Raw genomic sequence first — 18,759 nt, 5'->3', positions numbered from 1 at the left:
GTGGTCACAGACCTTTGATACGTCTGCTCCCCATGACCCCATCTGCTTGGTTCTGAGGCTGCTTTTTTCCTGCTGTTGAGAGGTGGGGTCTGCTCCCCATGACCCCATCTGCTTGGTTCTGAGGCTGCTTTTTTCCTGCTGTGCTGTGAGAGGCACCGGTAGAGGTGGAGTGCATGTACAGGTTCTCTGAGGCTCTCAGCCAAGCTCAGCAGATAGCCAGCCTTCCCTGACAGCCAGTTAGTGCTACGTCTTGAATTCTCAGCCAAGTGGAGCCTCTGGATGACAGAGTTGCATCTGATAATGGCATCTTCCGAAGGACAAATGGCCAGTTGAATCCTGTGAGTCCACATGGCTGAGAGATCATCAATCCGAGTGATCATGTTGTGGTAGTTTCTACACAGTAGCAGATAACTAGACCAATGGCTTTGTTATAGATGGTACATTTGCCGCTCACTGTGAAAGATTATATGTTCATTCCTATTGCCATGTGACTTACAATGCCTACTCACATTTAATAGGAATAAACCTGCTCTACCAAGGAATGCGGTTTAGTCATATGACCGACTTTGACCAAAGTGAGAACTACAAGTGCCACATCCATTCTGAAAGCTTAAATAGAAATGGTATGGGTCAGCCATTCTTGACCCTCCCAACTTTGCTGCGAGAGTATAAGCTGCTCCTTCAGTTTGCATTTCCGCACCAGGCTGAGAAAGCTTACAGAACACCGCAGAACGGGCTTAACAACTCAAATGGTACTTGGCACGCTTCTGGAGGCTAGAGGTCAGAGTTCAAGGTGTTGCTTCCAAGACTCAGAAGAGAAGGATCTGTCCCAGGTCATTCGCCTTAGCGTGTGCCTGGCCATCTCCTCTGTGTCTCCTCGTGCTTCTTTGTGCCCTGATGTCCTATTTTAGGGACATTGGTCATTGAGCCAGGACCTACCCTCATGATCCCATTTTAATTGAATTGTCTCTTGGAAGACCCAAATCCAAAAATACACCCATTTTGAGGTACGAGACATTAGGACTACAGCACATACATTTTTGAAAAAAAAAATTTTGCTCAAAAAAATCCCCTAATAGAAGGAAGCATGGAATAGCTCTTCAGTCAACCTAGGGACGATGCAGGAAGAGAGTGAAAACAATGTTGCTGTAGGGCCTTGACATTGAAGAGTTCATTGCTACAGTGTAGCCTAGAAGAAAACAAACCACTGTAGTATTCTGAAGTGGAGTTATAGTCTTCTCTCCTTTTTCCTCCCTCTGTGCTGCTTGTAATGTGGACAAGAAGGCTTACACTCTGTGAGGTGCATGCTAAAGATTATAGATCATTGGGCCCGGTGTGGTAGCCTAGAGGCAAAAAAAATCTCACCTTGTGTCCAGCCAGATCCCAGGCTGCTGGTTCTAGTTCCATCTGCTCTACTTCTCATCCGACTCCCTGGTTGTAGTCTGGGAAAGCAGTAGAGGATGGCCCAACAGCTTGGGACCCTGCACCTGCGTGGGAGACCTGGAAGAGCTCCTGGCTCCTGGCTCCGAATTGGCGCAACTCCAGCCATTAGAGCTACTTGTAGGAGTGAACATGTGGATGGAAGATCTTTCTCTCTGTCTCTCCTTCTCTCTGTATTCTGTTTCCAATAAAAACATAAATCTTAAAAAAAGATTACAGACCATGTAATTATGATGATGCAATGCCTACCACGAGCTAACCATCTCTGGACTTGTTTTTTTGGGGGGGGGGGTGAAAAACCTTGAACAAGAAAGTGATATTGTACTTTTTGAATTGTGCTTCAGGAAGTTCTGACTGGATAAGAAAGAACAGAGGCCAAAATGGAAAAAAGATTTTTTTTTTAAAGAGAAAGCATAGTATTGCCAGCTGCAAATGTGTATTTTTCTTTAAATGATATTTTGACAGCTTGAAAGAACAACTTATAAATGAGATCGTTGGGTAATCCCGACAAACACAAAATGTGCTAGATGGTCAGATTTGGGCAAATGCCATTTTGCCATTCCAGGTTTTGAAAAAGAGGAAGAAAGATTCTACAGACTATTGAATTATGAGTTTTATTTCCTGGAGCTCCAAGAAGAGGAAGTGGTTGGATCATCATTACAGTAAACTCATTTCCGTCTGACGGATTTATTAGACCATGGTGCCAGCATGCACTCTGGAACTGACACAAGGCACTTGAAAGGCTTTCAACATGTCTTCGCAGATCAATTAGAGAAATATTGGTTAGAAAGTAGTTGGAAAGTGTGTGTGAAAGACTTTCTCTGGGACAGCCAGTACTCCACATCTCCACTCCGGGTGTCCGCCTCAGTCTAAGAGTTGGCTCCCCCTTGTGGTCGACGGTGACTTCCTGGGCATCTGGAGTGGAAATGGAAAGAAGCTTCCATTTAGATGCTCTCAATAATCAGGAAATTTCTATCCCAGACTGTGACACTAGACTGTTATTACATTTTACAGGTTTCCTATTGGATCAGGAATTCATCCTTGATCCAATTATTTTGTCCAGGGGAACAATACTTTGCTTAATCGAGGGCTGAGTGGCTAGCAAAGAGATTGGCTTTCTATAAAACACACTGGCTTCATTTAGGCCAGAAGGGTGCTGAGCACAGATAAGCATATCAAATAAGAGCCGGTTACCAACAGGGTGTCTAATTTTTGTTAGGAAATCACAATATTCACTATTCTTGGAAGATTTTGAGAGGGAGATTTTTTGAGCTCTATTACATGAAAAATTCAGTTTCGATACGATTGATGTTGTAATAGATTTCTCAGGAGTATATTACCCATCGAACACAACCAAGTTAATCAAGTGAGGGAACCCAAGGAGTAGAATTGTTTGGCCCTATTCACTTGTGGCAGAGACATAGGGGTACAAAATGATGATTTGGGCTTTATACAAAGTTAAAGATTGACTAGTAAATCTGTAGTTTTTAGGCTAACATTAGAGAAGGATTATGTTTCCAGAAGGACAAAAATGCCACTAAAATAATCATAGGAAAGCCCATGTCTACTTTATTTAATGATTTGGATCACATTGGTAAATGACCAAAAAGAATTTGGTGGGGGCTCAGTGCGAGAGCCTGGTGGTTAAAGTCCTTGCCTTGCACCTGCCAAGATCCCATATGGGCACAGGTTCTAATCTTGGCGGTCCCAATTGCTGCCCATCCAGCTCCCTCCCTGCTTGCCATGTAAATGATTTGTGAAATGATATTTAAGTAATTAAATACAATTACAATTTTCAGCATGATTTGTTTGGATGTCAAATCATACACCACAAAATTATCGTTTGGATTTTTAACATCAATGCTTTATTGTCCTGAGTTTGAATTGTCAACAATTTTTTTTTTTAGGACTTACTTATATTGGAAAGTCAGATATATAAAGAGGAGGAGAACAGGGAGATCTTCTGTTTTCTGATTCACTCCTCAAGTGGTAGCAACGGCCGGAGCTGAGCCAATTCGAAGCCAGGAGCCCAGAGCCTCTTCTGGGTCTCCCAAGCAGGTACAGGGTTCCAAGGAACAAGGCTTTGGGCCATCCGCAACTGCTTTTCCAGGCCACAAGCAAGGAGCTGGATGGAAACTGGGGCTGCCAGGATATGAACTGGAGCCCATAGGGGGTCCCAGGGCATGCAAGGTGAGGACTTTAGCCACTAGGCTATCATGCCAGGCCTGAGTTGTCAACAATTTTTATGGCTTCTTTTTGAATTAGCATGTACTCTATGGCTGCTTGTGAGTCCCGCTAGCAAGCTTTCATCTTGCCAAATTTCCTTTATTTCCTTGAAATCCTTGCCCAGTGAGATGCCATTGGGTTCTATTCCCTTATTCTTGTGTGTGTGGCAGGTTGGAGTTGTTGAATAAGGAGCTCTTTTGGCAAAGACAGCTGCAAACTATTGGATAATCTTTCTAGTTACTGTTGCTCTGTCTCAGCCTCAGCAACCACACCTTTGCTTGGTCGGACAGTCATGACATAACAGCTGGACTGCATGGTATGGTTGAGGCATGGAGGGACTGATAATGTGGTGGTCACTCACTGACCCCCACTTTCGTGTGTAATAAAGGATTCCAGAAATTCTTCCCATCCAGGGAATTTATGAAGCAGATCATCAATGTCATTATTTATTTAAAACTATTGTAAATAAAGCATATGGCAAAGTCTAGAAGACTACGTGGACAACACTTGCATTCCTTCCACCCAGAATCAACTGTTAATGTCTCATTTAGCCACCAATTCTTGTTGTATTTCTCTTCCCAGCCCCTCTAAAAGCACTATCAATACTTTGGCGCATGTCGTTAAATTGCGTTGTAAGAATTCTATCCTGTTCTCTTTCTGCACGATCAATATGTAGTATCATTTTGTAAGCGCTTTTGGAGAAGGCACGAGTGATCTTGAGCTCTTGAGTCGCATTGCTGTGTTTGAGCATCCTCTCCTTATTTTTCATATTACCCTTTTGAGATCCAGCCATGTTGACAGACCCAGTTCATTTCTTTTATTAGGGATTTAATCAATTTCACTTAACGGCGGTAGCGTATTCAGCCTTGGAAACAGACCACATTTTATTCCTCTCCTTTTAGGATTTGAAGGTTTTGGCTAGTATCTAGCCCTCCATAAATGTTGCAGCATTTCAGCTCCCAACCTAATGGGCTATTGATTTAATTAATGTCTACTGTCTTCATTAGAGATTAGTACATTAATTGAGACAGCACTACCCCTCCCGGTGAAGTGATGAATTTTTGATTATATTGTATTCTCTGGTACTTAGAGCTGAGAGGTGATGATGGTACCTTCTCGTGAGATCAGAAACAAGGACATCTGACAGGTCTTGAATAAGAACACGGTAATCCACTCAAGCATCCATCCTCTAATTTATTAGCTGTTCTGAGACACGGGCTAAGGAATACATGTCCTCCCCATTTGCTCAGAGCTGGGCTCTGGGTTTTACAGCTTGCTTCTCTCTGCAGGGCTTGAAGAAGGCAGCTTCTGTGGCTTGTGTCCATCAAAGTTAATGTGTTTACCCTTATTAGCAAAGTCAACAGAGTAACGACATGGAGGTCTTTGAGTTCATCTTCATTCTACATTGAATGAAGCAGTTATTTCAGTGGGAATCTTATCTTTCATATAAATTGTATTTTATCATTTCCTCAAGACTCTGAAAAATTTTCTTCATGTCGATTCTTGTGATGGCATTTTCCTATTGATTTTCTACTTTTTCAATCTCTTCTATGATAAATCCTTCCTCTTTCCAGATCTCTTAGTATCAGTGCACCCAAAGACTCAATCCGTCTATTTCTTTACTTTTTTTCTAACCAGACCATGCCCCGTAAGTACCGTTTATAAAGCAACGAGTTCCATGTTTGCATCTTTAATCCAGATCTCTTCCTTAACCTTCCAACATTTAAGCCCAACTTGGCTACTTGGCAGCTCTTTTTTAGAATGCAAATTGGCAGCTCAACTCTGATCTAAAAAGGGTAAGACTGAAACCTCGAATTCCATGCCCCAAATGAGCAACTCCAGTGTTCTTCATTTCAACAAATGGAATCTCCGCTTATCTGATGACTCACACTACAAATCCTTGTCCCTTTACAAGCTGCGCATTTTTTTATCAGCATATTTGTTCTTTTTTTCTTTCCTTTCATGACATGTAGTTCTCAGTCATGACCCAGGGTGGGGATGACTGAAGTAGATTTGGGTACTTTTTTGGGTTTTGGCTGAAGGTATACCCCCTGGATTTCCCCTCCTATATTACAAATTCTTATTGTTTTTATCACTCTCCCCAAACAGAGATAGCAAGTGGTGCAGATCTCAGGGCACTGCTTGGGATGCCTGCTTCCCAGCTTGGAGTCTGTGAGCACCCATCCACTGGATCACTCAACACAAAGGCTTCAGATCACAACGGTTGGGGACCAAAGCTGGGAAACAGGAACTGAATCTACATCTCCCAAGTGTGCGGCAGGCACTTAATTCTTGAGTTATTGCTACTGCCTCCCTGGATCTGAGTTAGCAGGCAGGTGGAATTAGCAACTGGTACCTGGTATTGAACACTGATGTGCGATGCTGGTCTTCTCATCAGAGCCTTAAGTGCTGGACCAAAGGCCTACACCCGTTTCTCATTGTATGCACATATTTTACCATGCTATTCAGGCGCCTCTGAATCTCGCTTTTAAACTCATCAGTATGTTTCAGGAATTGTTTTATGATAGTGCACACAGAGCTGCCGCAGCCTTTTCGATGGTGTCATAGTATTTCATGATCCTGATGTACTGTAACGCTTTAAAACACAGTTCTCTATTATTGACTATCTGGATCACTTCCAGGATGCAAATATGGCCTTTCTGGGGGAGTGCTCCAAATAAATTTCTTGTGTATTTATCTTCATATGCATCTATAAATATATTCGTAGCACAATTTCCTGAAAGTGCAATTGCTGGGTCAAGGGCATGTGTATATTTTAATTTGGAAAGATACTGTCCCATCATTTGCTGTTAAGAACAGGCCAGTCTATGCTTCCGCTAACAACAGCCAGGAATGGCTCTGTCCTCGTTTACTTTGCCAACGTGGACATACCACGTTTGTTGATCTCTGCCAATATGTTGCCTAAACTACAGACTCTTGCTATAGCTTTTTTTTTTTTAAATAATGTTGATGATTTTTGATGTCTTTTCAAATGTCTAAAGCTGTTACTTCTTTGTCTTTGAACTGTCTTTCCATGTCTTGTGTTTGTGTATGCTTTCTCCTAATCAGTGAATTAAATGCTTATCTAGTTTATCTGTTCTTTCGAAGAACCACAGGATTGTTAGTAGTGCCACTTTTCCTGATTTTCAAATCATTGCTTTTTATTATTCTTCATTTTATTTGGGGTGATTTTAAACACTAAATGAAGTAAATCTGGTAAAATGGTAGCAGCAGCTGGCAATGAGTGATGGTTACACAGATTCTGTATCTTTCATACTTTCTGATCTGTTCGAAAAACTGTAGAAAAAAAATGAATTTGTCCCTCAAATTTTGGACAAATTTAGTAAAAATCTTGAGGAAGTAATTGCTTGCATACAAATACCAAATGGAGACTTTCTCCTCCAAGCAGTAAAAAAAAAAAAAAAATCTTAGGAAGCCACTTTCTTCCTGTGTCCTACAGGTGCAAAGTATCTCCTCTCACTACCAGAGATACACTCTGTGTGTTTCACTAAACATGTGGCTAGTTTTGACTGGAAACCTATGTTGATTTCCTCACAGCTGGTTCTGATCTAGAGTACGAATGTTCTAGTACTGGCTTGCCTTGCCTTAATACTTCTGTGTGCACGGAAAAGAGGTTTTGTGGTCACAGATGCATTATATTCTGTCTTTGAGACGGGGTTATTCTTAGCTTTTTCCTTTGTCTAATCTCACCATCCCATCTCCACCTATTTTTCTAATGAGACCGAATTTCATATTCCTTCAATAGTATTCAATCTTTTCCAGAGTGCCAATCTGCCTCAGAAGTAATCTCTCACTGGTGTGCAAACGTATTGGCAGGTTGCGTTGTCAGTAGAGGCCGTGCAGTCTGCATGCCCTGTTGCACTTCTTCTTAAAAATCAGACGTGTTAATAACTCAATGTGATGTTGAGGAATGAAGACGTGAGCATCTTTTGAGCATCTCCGAGTTGTCATTAGCATTCATCCACCTGCCGCTCTCAGAGAGCAAATCAGGGTCTTTGAAGTCTCGCAGGGGTAGGCATCACCTGAGCATCAAGCCTCGCAGCCCACAGGTGTAGAACAGATTAAAGCAGGTAATGCCCAATGAAGCCCATTGCTGCCCCACACGGCCTTCCCCACGGCTAGCTCCTGCAAAGGTCCATTGTAACATACCCAAGCAGGGCAAATGTTTGAGGGAAACTGAAGATCGGTCTGATACACAGCTGTGCTGTTGACTCTGTCCCCATCTGGCTCTTTTCAGTCAGTGGTCTCTGCAGGGTTATGACATGAAAGGGACCCCAAAGTAACCTTTCTCTGGACCCCAATAGTCCTAAACGTCTCATGGAGGGGATTCACCTGGTCAAGGAAAACACAGATAAGTCAGGTATTTAATGCTCCAGACTGTTTTGCTAGAATAATACATCTGTCTGAGCATTTATAAATCCTTTAGAAGGTTGTCAGGAAGCTAGCCCCGCAGCTCCTGTCTTTTCTCCAATGGCTTCTCTTGGCACTGGAGATGCCCTCACGTCTTTGCATGCTGCACTAACAGGCTGTACCCTGAGGAGGTCTCACAATGGAAATGTTGACAGACTTGCATCAGACCCGTAAAATCACCCCTCCCATTCTGGAAATTATGGACCTGGATCAAGAGAACTTACTTCCAAGAAAACAGTTGGACTCCACGCAAAGGTTTTTGACACAGAACATACTATTCTCTTAGACCACCAGTGGGGTATTAGCTCATCCCCAGACATGTGTATAAATCTGTCCATGTGAAGTTGGTAGCGAGTGCTAATCGGGGCAAAGGAGAGTGAGAACGTGCTAGGTTAGAGGAAGCGAAGACTGGCTGGTGGGGCAGAGCCAGGAGAGACAGAGGCCTAGCACTTGCTGCTACCTTTCCAGAAAGTCTCTGCCACAGACTGGATTGCCTCAAGGATAAATTACCATTTTTCTGGAGTGCAGGAAAATAAGACCATAAATAACAGCTAGACGTGCCACGTGGCTTGTGGGATGGCTGGATATTGAGGCCAGAATAGAAGACGATATGCAGGCTGGGGGCTGGACAAGTTGAACAACGCTTGCTGCACGTGGTGGAAAAAAAAATAAAGCAGAATTGTGAAGTTAATTCTCTTTTTAATACTTCTTCCTGACCTCTGAGTAGTCAGCCTGTACTCTCTATGACAAGCGGACAAAGACTAATACTCTTGAACTCCTGGGGGGTAGTACATTTTAAATAGCTGTGGACTGGGGCGTTCATAGAATTCTAGAAGGCTAATATCCAGAGGCTGGGTGTACCTTCTAAACCTCTCCCCATGAACTGTCTTTCTTTGGGTTGGAACATTAAGTACTACCATTGGAAAACCTCTTTTGTAAGTTTTTATTCCATTATGTTGCAATTTTAACAGCTCATGTGTTTGGCACTTAAAGCATTTTTATAATGGTCTTGAGTTTATTTTTGGCTCCGTTTTACAGCTCTCTGCCAGCCTCTAACTTCTGCTATGTGGCTGACTCAAAATAGTTTCAAAGGCTCAGATGCAACTCGATATCAAAATCTCCACTCGTATTAAAGTTAGCCCTGGAAATGCTGAGGGCCTTGCAAGTTGTCCCGAGTAGCTCTTAGACTCACAGGACGTGTTGTACCTTTGGTTTGTGAGCCATGAAAGTCAAATACCTGTGTCTCGGGCAGGCAAGCCCCAAGGAAAGATGCCTCTGCAGTGAGGTGCTTTCCGCAAGGCTGTAAAAGTTCCAGATGTGTAAACATCGGACTGGCATTTGGGAATCCTATGGGAGTCCTAGCCAGGCTCAGCGGCTAGCCCAGGGTATGGGATGTCCTTGTGGATCTTCATTCCGTTCCTCATGACTCTGTATGCAGAAACTTGAAAGAGCTCATGGAAAAATGACATGAAAATATATTTTGGAAAAGGCATATTTCTGAGATTTGTGCATAGCTTTTTCTGGATGTGTTTTCTGTGAACCTTTGAAAGACATTTTGTATCGCGAATTCCACTCTCACCAGCGAAAGGCTGGGATTACTTCTCTCATCGCTTGTATTTGGTAGAGCCTTTTACCTTCTGTGACCTTGTCACAGTACCACATTCACGGTGGTTAATTGGTACTGGATATTGTTGTTACACAGACTAGGGAACCTGTGATTTAGAACCATGGTTCCCAAATATTTGCAGAATCTCCTGATGGGGGGGGGGTGCTTAAAAAAAATCCCAAAGCCTCAACAGCCACCCATACCCATTATATCCAAATGCCTGTGTGTGAAAACAGGTATTAACACTTAAAAAATTACTTAAGGACAAAGGCAGGTGATTCTAATATGCAGCCATATTTGCTAGTTATTGGTTATGAGATGGACTCAGGAGCACCCAGCCATCAAATGGCAAAACTAAGGGGCCCTTTGAGTCTGTTTGTGTTTAAACCTTGTGCTTTTTCTGTCATACTGGGCTGCCTCTCATTATTCTTCTGGGGGAAAAAAAAATACAAAGTAAAATCTACGAATCTTGCTTTCAAGGAATTTATATCCTGAGGATGAAAAATGCCAAGTCCATGTTAAACTATATGATGTTGGTTGTAGACTCAGGAAAGCTGGAGATCTGTTGAGTTAGCTAAGCTCGTGAATCTAGTTACATTTGGTGCCTTCGGTTGAAGAGAAAACTGAAAAATAAAATCCAGCCTCACCCACAGAGGTTGAGGGATACCTGATAATCACAGACTAAAGAACCTGCTGTTGTTGACCTTGGCACCAGACAAATTGGTTCTCATGATCCAATGTATGATCCATGTATTCTTTGCCCAAATAATAACTTAAGAATTCTTACACGTAGAGTACATTCCAGCTTTACTGCCAGCCAAAACCTGGGCCCCGAACACAGCAGACTTGGGGCAGGCAGTCGACTCCTGCTTTTGTGCTGCCTTTGGGAAGCCACAGAGCATGTGGAGGGGAGACCATCTGTAGCTGCTCTGAGTTGCCCTCATTCCAAACCCACAAAACTGCGACTCTGGGAAGATGGTTGATGTTTTAAACCACTGAGTTTTGGGCCATCTTGTTATGTAGCAATAAGCGACTTAAACAGTGTTTCATTAAGCAATTCTGCCTGATGAGAGAGGAAAGAGGAGAGTCTGGATTCAATCTTACATCTGTCTGATTATAGAACGGGCTACTTTGTGTGGTTTCTTCTCCTGGGACTTCCAGATTGGTGTTTAATTTTCCACTAGGTCACCTGCTAAATTTCTCTTACTTTAAATTCCAAACACGTAAGAAGGGGGAAGAAGTGTTTATGCTCCTTCAGCAACACAGGGAAAGGCAAATGACAGACCAACAAGTGCTGACTGTGAAGCTAAAACTTGGTGAGAAAACCTGAAGAAGCTTCAGAAGGCCAACTGTACCTGATCTTAAAGTGTGATGGCGTTTTTCCTATTTCTCGATTTTTTTTAATTAAAAAAAAAAATAAAACACGATGAAGATGCTTCTGTCAGGAAGAGAACGGAAAAATAATTGTGCAAAACAAATGCATTGTCCCCTGTTACAAATGACCCCCGTGTAAGACTCTGTGAAGTCGTTGTGGGATCTTAGGGAAATGGCAGAATTTCAGCTGCAGGGGACATTGCTGCAGAATCCGCTGTGCCTTTCTGTGGGAGCAAATATAACATGTCATGAGAGCTCTGTGAATAGCTGTGTTTATCAAATTCCAAAGTAAATACTCCAGTGAAGCACCACATAAAAGGCCAGACCACAAGATGGAGGTTCCCCCATGGCAACGGCACGCTGGCCAGAAAGCCTGTGGTTTGGCAGGGTACGTGTGTGTGTGTGTGTTTTAGAACCCTACAGCGTGTGTGCATACACTCATTTCTCCTAACAGCTGCATACAGCCAGCTTGCTGGCCTGTTCCTTAGCAAATGTTCTAATTTCTCATTGGTGTCGTGCATTTCTTCACTGATGTGAAGTAGGCAACGAAGGGCGGGTCTCATGCAACTTATGCTGACAGCTTCCTTCTTCATAGAAGTATTTGTATTATCTAACTTCAATCTCTGGAATACTAGGCAGTTATTTTATATTTTCTGTTGTGGTGTCTTTTGAGGTGGAAGGGAAAGTGGCTACTCCTCACTGTCAAACTGTGTCTGCATCCGGGGATGGGGAACAATCATTTGATGACGTCTTGGAGACCCTGATGTGGGGGAAGAATGTACTGAGGGTGTTACTTGAGTGGTTTTGATGGTTCTAAGAAAACCTTTCCAAGGAGTGTTGGCTGACCAAGTCCATCTTAGTGCATCCCCAGACCCAGACACTTGCTGCAAAGCTTGACCAGGAGAGTTGTCCAACCTGCTCTGCTTTCCATCCTCTTACAAGGCCCTGGATGTCCTCCGTTGGCTTAGATAAGCTGGATGTCATGTCCCTTGTGTGCCTCTGGGTGTGCTGTTCATCGTGTAGACATCAGCAACTGAGGAGGCCCAGCCCTGATGCGTGCACTCTAAGGTTGTACCATATATGTTGTGATTTCCCTGTGGCTGGGCTTTGAGTCCAGTGATCAGTTGGGGAGTCCCCCATGACATCTTGGCTGTGTTATCTCAGTATTGACTGGGTTATTTCCTCCATTCCCCTCTGTGGTGGCATGTAGAGTTCCTGGCATAGCTTTAAAAAAAAAATGGAATAGGCAACTATGCTGGCCTATTTAACACAGATTTGACATTAATCAGGCCCAGAGTACTTTTCTAATCCCTAAGCTTATGGAACTACATCATAAAATAAGTAAATAAATGCATTCCAAAAGCCCCCATGAAATTCTGAAAATTTGTTTTCATTGAATTTTGTCTTCTTTTGCATACAGATATTTCTCAGAGCTAGATATTACTCTGTTGGTCTCAAAAGCAGCCAGAGAAAGCTCTGATAATTAACAAAGATATAAAATGGGAAAACAGAATGGTAAGAACTCAGCAGAGAGAAACGGATAGATAGAAGGGAGTCTATAGACATAAGGAGAGATTAAAGAGAAGAGGAAAAAGAGCAACACATTTGAGTTTCCAAAGACATGTAATTTTACTTAGTATCAAGAATAACATTGTTGCATTGTTTTCTTATGACATTAAAAAAATGACAAACACACGCTTCTTGCATAAAAAACAGAAACACACAAGAAGATAAAGTGGCCATATAAAATATACAAATCTCTTATCCTAAAGCAATTTCTTCCAAGATGCTCGCAAATGGTATTCCACTCAACACTTACTCTCTTTAAAAAATTTTTTTTAAATTATAAAGAATATCTCTCATGTATTTTAAAGATATAATTCTAAGTACATGGTCATACCTCCAGAACGCTTTCCTTCCTTCCCTGCTTTCTTTTTTCTTTATAATTTTTTTGGAAACATACCTTCAAGTTGCTTTATTATCACAGGCATAATATAAATACAGTGCTCAGCAAGTAACAAGTAGAAAGACCACTGTTACACAGGAATGCTGTCAAGCATTATAAACAGTAATCAAATCTTAAGATGTCAGTTCCACTCATGGGTTTTTTTGTACTCTATAATATTAGCTACTATAAATCAGAGAAAGCATTGCATATTCCACTCAACACATTCTTCAAATAGATTCCCTGAACTTCTACTTACAGAATTCTCTAAATTTCCTTTTGCTTATGTCTGATTACATGCATACTTATGTAATACATACTACTTACCAAAGTGATCTGAACTGGGGACATATAATCACCCGTGATGGGCTGTGGATGTAAGACTTGGCTTTTGTAAACCCTCAGAGAACCCCACGAGGCAGTGGATTGAGGCATTTTTCTGTGTCTGTAATTAGAAGACAAGTTCCGCTCAGAGAAGCGTATTTCATTTACTGCTCAAGTCTCAGAATTGCATGCTTTGGAGACCAGTAATTAGGTAGGTAGGGAATTATCTGAATTCCCCAGAAAATAGTTTCATTCCCCTCTCCCCAACTTTTTTGCATGGTAGGTGATGAATAATGCACAATGAGGTGGCATGAAGAAGCAATGGGCACTTTCGTTGCCTTGTTGGCGCTGCAAAGACACAGCAGCTCCTTGGAGGGAAATTTCATTTGGCCCCTTGCTGCATTGGCAACCTCCTTTCTGTCACATTGGGTTTAAACTGCACGGTGCATCCTGCAGTGTGCATTTCCAGCAGGCTGGGGAGGTTTAGCCATGCAAAGCCCTGGGACATGTATGTGTGCCCTCTTCAAACACGACCGCTTTCTCTGCCCACCTCCTCATCCAGGCCATAGGGTCACTGGGGAAACACACTTGCTGTCTTTCCTGATCCCAATGCTAAGCACTGCCTGTGGCTTCAGCAGAGACAGGAGGATATGGGATGCCAGCTCACTGCCATACCCACTTGAGAAGCAGATCCTTGAACCCTGCAGAACTAGCAAAGGGACACAACACGTTAATTGGAAAAAGCTTTGAGTAAACTAACTCGGAGTGCTGAAAAATAGTTCCTGAAGTATGCTTCAAGAAGAGGGAGCCAAGTGGAAATTGACAGTTTTAAGAAACAACAAAAGTTGTGTATTCAAGACTCTTCTACTCACATACCAGTTGACATGGCTGGGAAGTGCAGGGATTGGCTGCGACAAGGATAAGGCGTTGTTAACTTTCAAAGAATGAGACGAAAGTCTGCAGTCTGTTATTCAAAGACTCTTGATTATTTCACATTCCTTGGTTTCTGTATTTGTTGCACATAAACACATTCATTATTATTTTTTCATTTTTTTAATATTGAAAATCTTTACTCCAGGGGACTCTGTAACCAAGAAACAAAGACAGCAAACCATCAGTTAGTATCCAAAATGTATAATACCAACAAGCTGGCAAGCAAAACACAAAACGAAAAATTGGATAAATGACATGGTCTCAGAAATCACCTGTGGCATCTCCTGAGCATCCTGAGCGTTACCTAGGTAGCGCTTCTCAAATGGGAAGCTGCGATTCAGGACGTGTGCTAGGAGCACAGGAGTGATTCCATTCATAGATACACCAGGACAATGCTGTGCAGCACTTTGAGAAAAATACCTGTGTGTTAAAAATACAGAAACGCAACACAGACTATATTCTACTTTCAGCACAGTAGTGGCTTGAGTGGAAGGAAGAAGTGGATGAGATCAAAAAAGGTAACAAAAGCAAGCTCCAAATGTAACCAACATTTAAATAGGCATATACAGAGGTAGCTCTGAGAAAAACATGGCCCAATGCTAACATGTATGAGATCTGCATAGTAGGGACAACGTGGGCCTTCTTTGAACCATTCGCCTTTCCTATATTTTGGAAACATGTTTAAAACTAATAAATTCCAAGACATGGAAATAAAATTTGCTCATGATAGGTTCTCTTTCGCACATGTCAAAACTTGCAATTTCTAGCATATATAAGGAAAATGTTTTTCTATTGCTGAAATAGGATTCACACCATATGTGTGATCTTTATATATAAAAAACTGAATTAAGCACCCAGGCCTCAATCAGGTAAACAAAGGCTTTTCTTGGCTTATTTATCTGTCTCCTTTCGCAGCCCCATTGTGGGACTTGCGCATACATATTTCCACGTCACAACAAGTCAAAATGTCCTGCCAGGGTCCAGGAGTTATATATAGCAGGGACTTATTTGATGTAGTAATATACAGAAAACGTAAGGAAATGCTTCACTAAGGCCCAATGGTATAAATCACATCTTTTAAATCTCCTGTATTGATAATAAATTAAGAATGACTACACCAACAACTTTCAAAGGAAGATTAGAGAAACATGATTTTTTTTTTTACAAAATACTTTAAAGGAAGTTGTGCACACTAACTCACACACCTACAGCATTTACGGGAACAAAACGTACATTTTTAGACAACTTTTCATTTTCTGAAGATTTTTGTTTAGAAGAACCAAATTATTTATCATGTATTAAAAAAAAAAAACTTATCATCAAAATTCAAATCCTCGTAAAACAGAAGTTACAATTCATACTTTTTGCAAAGAGAAACAGTTATCATACTACAAATAGGAAGGGGAGCGTATCTGATTTAGTGAGTAACCGCCAATGAGAACGCAGTGATCCACTCCTGAGTCATTGAGTTCCACTCACGGCTTTGGCTCCCAAGTTCAGCTTCCTGCTAATTTGAACCCTAAGAGGTAGCAGGTGATGGCTCAAAATGACAAGTCCCTGCCACCCACATGAGGGACCTTGATTAATTTTTTGCCTCCTAACAATGGCCTTTGTGTAACCCTAGTATTGCGCGCATTTGGTGAATTACGTGAGATCTCTCCCTGTCTGCAAAAAGTAATTATGTTGTCAACTCTTAGTAAACGTCGACTGAGTGCTGTGCCGGTGTTGTTTTAGGTACTGGTGGGCAACCTAAGCGTTCAAAGGCTTAGGACCTTCTTTGAAGATGTCCTACCAAATTTCAAGAAAACGTGCAATTCTTGTGCATTTGAAAGCTGGCTCTTCCGCTGGAGCTGGTCCTGCAAAAGCAGCCTCTGAAAGTATGCTTCGTTGAGAATTGTCTGTTCTGCAGATGATCCCTCTGCCTGGGAAATGGTGGAAGAGACTAAAGACCCTAGTAGGGAGCTGGCAGGGGCACCCAGCAAAGCACCAAGACCTGGTGAGCCCTGGGGGCTGACCACTTGTGCTCCAAATCCACAGGCGCCACCTCCTTGTCTGCTTCACATCGCTAAGGATGTGTAATAATTCTTTTTGTTTTTAATGCTTATCTTTGCACACACACATGGATGTATCATTTCCCCTTGGTTTTCCCTACCCTACAACTTGTCATTCTCAAGCTATCACACATCTCGCTGCCTGCTGGTAGCACTGATGGTGGGGCTCTGCCTTTGCGAGGAGGAAAACTTAAAGAGGGTGATAATCTGTAGTGTCTTAAAGCTTCAGGCACCACGTCCCGACGCTTACTGCCTTTGAGTCCCCTTCTCCACAGTAACACCACTTATGAGATAATGGCTTGGATATCTCACGGGGGCGCTTTGTAGACGACTTAGCTAATATTTGCAAATCTAGGGGGAAATCATGTATTAGCTTGTTGCGATATGAGCAACAAGAGAAAAGCTTCAATTGTGCTTCCTATGAACACTCGTCAGAAACAGTACTAAAGATAACGAATGTCATTCAGGGTATTGGTCAGTTGTTGCTCAGTTGATATCCTCAGTTGGGAAAACAGGTGCGTTAGGCTGACGCTTACGCCACATTCACACATGGCCTGAGAGATGAATAGCGGTGCTAATTACATTTTGCAGAACTGGGAGCCAGTTGATGTCACAGAATCCAGTTAAACTTTACTCCAGACTAGCTATGCTAAAAATAATATAATCCCAGCAGTGACTGATATGCTGTTTGCCTGCTGAGCAAATGCATGCTACTACTTCCTTTGACTCAACTTTAATTGAAATTGGGGAACAATGAAAGCAACTGAACACTATTGAAGAATTTTTCTCTGTAATGCACATTTTCAAAATCCTCAATCAGTTGTTTTGCAGTCCAGAAATTAGTTCAACAAAAAGGTACCAAATAAAAAAAGCTGTCTATTGAATATATCAATTAGGAAGTTTATAGCTTGGAAAGTGAGCAGGTTGAACGTTTAGACTAAGAGGTATTGCAATATCCTCTTTGCTTTGAGAGCTTCGGCATGTAGTCAGCATATCCATGGAAGAAAGTCATCAGGCCCAAACTGATGTTTGAGAGGTGTTTTGCAAGCAAGAGGAATAGATGAGCCCACGTCAATGAAAAAAACATCACTGATTTTCCTTCCCTTCCTCACTGAATTAGCTTCTAGCATGTTAGGATCGTGAGACTTAGGTTTATGCAAATATAACTGGGTATAAGCTTCTTGTGCTTTACAGGGAGTAAGTTATAAAATAAAAGCAGATTTACTAATTAAATATCCAGAAAATCACTACAGTCATAGAGCTCCAAATTCTGCCCGATTTAGGAAAACTTAGATGTTGCTGGCAGTGTGCCTCTGTGTGTTTAGTTCTGCGTGGCTTTGGTATCCTGAACTCAGTCTCCCTTTTTTTTGGTCATTAAGAAATCATTCTTGTAGCTCGCTAGTTATGATTTGACCTCCAGCTGACACAAGAGCACCATTTTTACCTAAGCTCCTCTGCTGTGGCCACATATCTTGTTTAAGTTAAACAGTGGCCCTTGGTACTAGGGCAATAGAGAAATGAAAATAAAGGCAAAAAACAAAATTCCTAGAATTTTCTTCTAGTATTTGGACTGCTGAAACCTTTCGTGGATTTTTCTCCCCTTTATTCTTGGGCAGAAAGGGATTAGAAAAGAGGCTGAGTAAGAAATGGTGTTGAAATCCAGCACCATTGTCCAGTCTTCTCTTGGTTCACTGCGGTCTGCTGGGAGGTCATGAGTCTTCCCTTAGAAGAAGTTTATCAACTGTGTATCTTCTGTCTTGCTTCTCTCCTCCATCCCCTGCCGTATCCCATCCAACTGCCTGCCCGAGTGTGCTTTGTTCACTCCTTCTTACTTGCCTTGCAAGAGTTTGTTTTTAACTGTACCTTCATGCTCTTAACAATTTAACCACAGCTGACCTACTACATCTCCCAAGCACCACCACCACCCCTCCTGTCCACTTTAGTGGACCTACGTCCAGTCAACTGAGTCATTGCTTCTTCTGTGTGTTTTGACTTCTGTTCTTGCTTATGCCATTCTGTCTGCTGGGGATGTTTCACTCTGCCCATCTGTGCCTTCTGCAATCTGACTCAAGGCTCAGTGCCATCTCAATTGCCTCTTCCTTTACACCAAAAGCATCATTTGACCCTCACCACTACCAGTGAGTCTCTCTCTCTCTCTGTCTCTCTCTGTCTCTGTCTCTCTCTCAGGACTGTGGTTTCCTGGTGCTCACGTTGAGAGCACATCTCGCCTATTACTCCTTGAACTATATCAGATTCCTCAGGGCTAGAACCAGGTCTAATTCACTTATACATTTTCCTGACCATCTAGCCCCAGTGCTTTTGGTATAGAAGAAACAGAGTGGTATTTTCTGCATAAATAGGAAATGGAAAAAAAAATCACAATTCTAGAACAGATGTAAGTCATTGAATATACCTCTAGATAATAGATG

This window comes from Ochotona curzoniae, unplaced genomic scaffold (genome assembly GCF_017591425.1).
Source record: "Ochotona curzoniae isolate NIBS_2020 unplaced genomic scaffold, NIBS_Ocur_1.0 contig_50, whole genome shotgun sequence".
NCBI lineage: Eukaryota > Metazoa > Chordata > Mammalia > Lagomorpha > Ochotonidae > Ochotona > Ochotona curzoniae.
Note: the sequence above shows the minus strand (reverse complement) of the source record.